Consider the following 6,520-nt stretch of genomic DNA (forward strand, 5'->3'; position numbering starts at 1 on the left):
TGAAGAAAGCTATCTAGGTTAATACTGAGGAAATTATGTTTCACCAATTACGGTCTGGGTTTCCAAAGGGGTCGCCGTTTTAGAGTGACGTCACTTTGTAGTCCGTCGGTGATGTCGGGGTCCTTCTTTTTTTCCGACTTCAAAAGGGCGTTCCCGTACACACTTCCTGGTTTGAACTCGGAAACTTCCGACCATCCTCGAATGCAGCATTATTGTTACCATTTTCTCCGATAAAAATGTGAATTTAGTACATTTTTTATCTACGTTTACCCTACTGTAGTTATTTTATTTTATTGTTATTTGTAACCAGCAAAATCCCATAGAAATCTTGAGTGGTGGAGTATCACAAATTGTAGATACACAATTTATTTGACGGATTACATGTTAACTGCACAAAGAGCATAAAAAACGTGAAGACGAAATTGTCCTCAATAATTTACAGCATCAAGACGTAGCCAAGTTGTATACATCTGCATTATGCGTTGTAATGGAGGAGGCTTGTATGATTAATATTCCTGTGCCCAACTCCCCCTGCAAGGTCACCGGCAGGACCGAGAGGGGAAAAACGACACCCTTTAATATTACCTTAATTTTTTATTCAAACAATTTTTAGGTGCTTACTTAGCACTGGCTGCTTTGCACATTGTCATATAGATTTATAGAATGTTTAAGCAAGTGTGTGTGGTCCTTTAACATTAAAAATTGTTCTGCAAAACGGAATATTTATATGAATCCTCAGGTGTAAGCACAAAAGTTTCACACTTGTTGTCGGTGCACAGACTTTGCAAAAGTATCCATATTCTGTAATAAAGTACAAGTGCATGTAAAAAAAAAAAAAAGTAAATTCAAATCCTGTACTTCAATACATGTAAAAATTAATACATAAATAAAAGTACAAACTGAAATGTACTTATTTGCAGAGTGAACACTTCCTGCTTCAAACTTTTCATTGCCACGCCCATCCGAAGTGGAGGGGGAAAAGTGCTGTGCTACCGCCATCTTGTGGCATCCATAGGCAATTACACACCTTTTCCGGGAGGCGGGGTGTTATCAGCTGGTATGATGTCACTATTTGCGTCAGGACGCTAGGATTGCCACTTTCTTCAACTTCATCCTACCTTTAACAGCACAGATGTAAAAAAAAAAAAAAAAAAAAAAGACTTATAGAATGAGTTTTTTTACCCCCTCAGTTGACAACAGTTGTTGTATATAGGCCTAATTGGAAGTGCAAATATATATATATATTTTTATTTTTGTTAAGCGCGACTGATTGTGAAGCAGGGGTGAAGTGGTCGTTGGGAATTTGGGGTGTTCTTTTTTTCCCCTTCCCCCTTTTCTTTCTTTTATTTTTTTAATTACTATCAGAAGCCCATTTCCTCTAGTATTTTTTTTTTGTTAAAAAAAAAAAACCTGTCAAACCACCTTCATTCACAAAGTCCACGTTTGAAACAGTGACATGAAGTTGACTCCATGTAAGACATTAATTAATTCAATAATTTATTTATTAATTAATTAAATTTATTTTCTTAGTTTATATACAATATGTATACTGGTGGGAATGGGCTTCTGTTAAAAAAAAAAGAAAAAAAAAAGTGAATACTGATAAATGAAAATGTCAAGGCGTTACCTCCTGCTTTGTCCACTAGGAGGGAGTAGAGAGCCGTGAAATGGCAAAGCCTCCCTTGACTTCTCATCAGCATTGCAATGCACATTGCACCATGAAAACTGCCTTGTGTGTGTGATGATGATGGTGATGATGATGATGATGATGATGATGGGGGGAATCAGAATTCATGACTTGCAAAAAAAGAAAAAAAGTTCCTGTAATTAGCCTGCGAGAATGTAGGCAACAGGGATCTTTACTGTATCCACACAAAGTGGATGCTTGTGTGCCGCTTCCAGTTTGTATTCACGCGATCGAGTTTGGCATTGCAGCAGGCAAGAGATGAGAAGACGAAAAGAGGACGAGTCATACGTCCAAACGTAGGACGACGGGGATCCCCGTTTGAAAACGCGGAAGTGGTTGACTGACGCGCGCCGGCCCGCGTTTGCGCATTCGGTCGCCGTCAAGCAACTCAAGCAGCTGTCACGACTCGAGTTCTATTTTTTATTTTTTTTTTCCCTCTCGGGGCTGGATTTGTTTGGGACTCGCTCTGCTGCCTCTGGTGCACGGACAGGGCAGGACTGTGCTGTTTCCATGGCAACGGCAGCCTCACGCCCAACAACAACAAGATGAACGCAGCAATCCAAAGGTTGGTAAAAACAAATTAAAAAAAAAAGAAAATCAATGATTGCTGCTCAATATGCTCTCACGGGCGGGTGGATTCATCTGTTGAAGGAAAATATTTGACAGGAGAAAAAAAAATCTAAATGCCTCACTGGCACAGATAAGACGAGCAAAAATACATTGCAGTGTTAACAAAACAAAAAAAAACTGCATATGATTGACAAAAAAAAAAAAAAGAGAAAAAAAATAAGTTGCACTTACCTCTAGATATCACAAGATGGCGGCACAGCACAACTTGTGCCCAAATGAAACTCCACAACTCATTTTTCAATATATTCCTTGGTTTCAAGGTTCCACAAGATGGCAACCAAAGCACTACTTTTGTCTGAATGAAACTCTTCAACCCCTTTCAACATAGTTCCTCGGCCCCAAGATGGCACAAAACGGTGGCAAACGACTGCTTTTATCTACTCAGTGCTCCTCCATTCATTTCACTTGACTTCCTTGGTATCGAGGTGCCACGAGATGGCAACCAAAGCACTACTTTTGTCTGAATGAAACTCTTCAACCCTTTTCAACATAGTTCCTTAACACCAAGGTGGCACAAAACGGTGGCAAATACGCTCCTCCATTCATTTCAACGGACTTCCTTGGCATCCAGGTACCACAAGATGGCGACCAAAGCACTACTTTTGTCTGAATTAACTCTTCAACTCCTTTTCAACATAGTACCTTGGCACCAAGGTGGCACAAAACGGTGGCACTGGCAAACCACTGCTTTTATCTACACAGCGCTCCTCCATTCATTTCAATGGACTTCCTTGGTATCGAGGTGCCATGAGATGGCCACCAAAGCACTACTTTTGTCTGAATGAAACTCTTCAACCCCTTTCAACATAGTTCCTTGGCACCAAGGTGGCACAAAACGGTGGCAAAGCACTGCTTTTATCGATATAACGCTCCTCCAATCATTTCAACAGATGTCCTTGGCATCGATGCACCACAAAATGGCAACCAAAGTACTACTTTTGTCTGAATGAAACTCTTCAACCCCTTTTCAACATTGTTCCTCGGCACCAAGGTGGCACAAAAAACAAATATTTGAAAATTACCCCCCCCCCCCCCCAAAAAATATAAATGAAAATAAAAAGAGCAAACAATATATATATATATATATATATATATATATATATATATATATATATATATATATATATATATATATATATATATATATGTATTTAATTTTTGAATTATATTTTTATATCCATTTCTCTTTTCACTTTTAGTCTTTTATTTATTTATTTATTTATGTATTTATTTATTTATTTATTTAGTCATTTATTTATTTTGAATTTTGGCAGTTTTGGTCCCCCTATAACCATTCCAGGTATGTATTAAATTATTGTTACTATTTTTTTTAAGCAGTAAATAAAAACACAATTGAATTTTAAAGGGCAACTTTGACCTTCTCCCCCAATCCAAATACGGGAATCAGGAAGTGTTTTCACAAAGTCTCTGATTGTTCACTCCGAGTAACCCGAAATGAGCCCTGTTAGGTAAATTGTTGCCATCTCGACACTTCACCTTCAGAGCGGCGTTTCCATGGCGACCTGTCGGACGGAGACAGGCCACGGAGGTGTGGAGGGGGCTTCTTGTTGGAGGGCGGCCTTGAGGCCTGATAACGACATACACACACACACATGCTGACAAACGCTAAAATGCGCACACACAGCACGAGAAGCCATTGAGCACAATTAAGTGATCATTTCTGTGAATAATTTTCCCTCCCGGCATCATTTAGCACTCACGTAATCAACTCTTGAGATGCCAAATGGCCTCGTCGTCGTCGTCCTGGTCGGCCTCTCGCCACTCTCCACAACAAGCCCAGAGGTCAACGCCGGTCTGGGATTGGGGGGGGGGGGTTTGGGGGGTTAGACCCGCACGACCTTTGTCTCAAGGACACTTGTGCCTCACTCTCATCTGAAGGCTGTCGAGGAAGCTGAAGGCATGTTGGCTAATATGCACTCTGGGGGACATTTCATTAGGAACACCACTCTGCTTAATTCTTTGACCGAAAAACGATTAATAACGATTAGTACAATCATGACGTATGCCACCATAAATGTTAAATGATGCCAACTAAGTTTTTTATCTATTTATTTTTTCTCAGTGCAACGTCTATGAGTGCAGCGTTGCCTGGTCAATGGGTTGTGGAATCAAAAACACTAAGTATGGCCAGTATCTCTAATTGTGAACGATCAAAGCCTTTGTCATATCAAAGTTTTTTTTTTTGATGTGTGGCAGTAAGAGTTAAAAAAAAAAAAAAAGTTGAGTGAAGTCCAAATTTCAAGACAACAAACCTGGATAAAATTGGGAGTTGGTCAATTCAACAAAATATTTAAAAATTTCTAACATTTCACAGCCCAAAAAAAAAAAAAAAGAATTTACAGTATTAATTGTCACTTGTAATGTCCCCACCCAAAACTTAAAGTAAATAAGTAAACAATTCAGCAAATTGTTTTGGAGAAAAATAACATTGCTAAATGCTATTTGAACTCCTAAAAATAGAAGTTGTGTGTTTTTTTTTGTTTTTTTTTTATTTTTATTTTTAAAATTGCTTAGTTGGTCACAGAAGAATGAAAATAGATCCAAAATAGATTCCAGCCACTGATCTGAATATATGACTGGATAGCCCATAGCTGTTGCAAGCCGTTGAAGTCACACGGCGGCCATCTTGCTCCTCCCTCCCATCATCTCGGGAACAGACGACTGTATAAACCAGGGTTCACCAATTGCGGTCCTCGAGGTCCGGAGTCCTGCAGGTTTGAGATGTTTCCGCCTACCAACACACATGAAATTAAAAATCAGGATCGGTATCTGGCATGCTGATGAGCTGATTTCTAAGAATCAGGTGTGCTAGTGGTGCGGAAACATCTCAAACCTGCAGGACTCCGGACCTTGAGGACCAGAATTGGTGAACCCTGGTATAAACTATATGTACGATATACGTACAGATTAGACATATACAGCTCAGAATGCAAAACTAGGTAAGAAATTAGTTTCTTTTTTTCATTTTTACCACGGACTTTATTAAATATTGTGCACAAATAATACACTTAAAAAAAAAAAGGAAACTAATAATAACTAAACTAAAATGAAACTATTTTTAACTAATTTATTAATTAAATTTAATTAATTCATTTTAATAAATAATAATAATAATAATAATAATAATAATAATAATAATGATAATAATAATAATAATACTAATAATAATAATAATAATAAACACATAATTTATTTAATTTAATTATTAATTTAACTACATTTCTTAAATAACTAAAACTAATAAAAACTAACAGAACCACTCTGAAATTAACTAAATAAAACAAAACAAACAAACAAACAAACAAAAAACTAAAATGAAAATTCCAAAACTATAATAACCCTGGTTATATGTCATTTTACTGTGAACATGAAGTGAGCGTGACAATTGTGTGCATGCAAGAGAAACGGCACACAATAAGAATTACTTGATCTCAGGAAAGTCCACTAGCCAAATGCTAACATAATGCAAAAGACAGGCTAGCACATAGCATTAATATTAATATAGTGTTATAACCACTTAGGTTCCGGATATCTGACCACAACTGCCCCCTGGTGGCCAAAGTGCACATGCCAGGGACACCATGTGATGGCGGCAGTTCAATCGGGACATATTTGAAAAATGATTTTAGATAGCGTACCTAATGAAGTGTCCGGTAAATGTTAGTCTTGTATAAACAATACGGGTGTAACCATCACGGCAATATCGTGATATCGTGATATTAAAACTGCCACAATATATCGTCGTCGTCATGTCACGATATTAAAAGCAGCACATCTGTTCAAAAAAGTCGGGTTGATTTCCATTTCTGCAGTTCTAGCACCCTCTGGTGGCCATTTTTTTGTTTAGTGCAATTTAATTTTCACATGCATGTTTTGGCCCTTTATGTTTAAATATTACGCTAATGGTCAGATGAAGGGGAACGTAATGACACAGTATGTGCGTGCATTAGCAAGTGCCTCATTATATATTGTATTTATATATAATTTTTTATACAATATTTTTATATTTTTCATTGCTGTATTATACAAAATTGTGTTTTTTTTTCAGTATGAGCTTTTTTTTTTTTTTTTAAGAATATTGTGACCTTTTTTTGTATCGCCAACCTCACCACAATATTGTGATAATTATCGTATCGTGCCCTTCATATCGTGATATACCGTGATGTTTGGATATTGTTACAC

The sequence above is a fragment of the Festucalex cinctus genome, chromosome 20 (genome assembly GCF_051991245.1).
Source record: "Festucalex cinctus isolate MCC-2025b chromosome 20, RoL_Fcin_1.0, whole genome shotgun sequence".
Taxonomy (NCBI): Eukaryota; Metazoa; Chordata; class Actinopteri; order Syngnathiformes; family Syngnathidae; genus Festucalex; species Festucalex cinctus.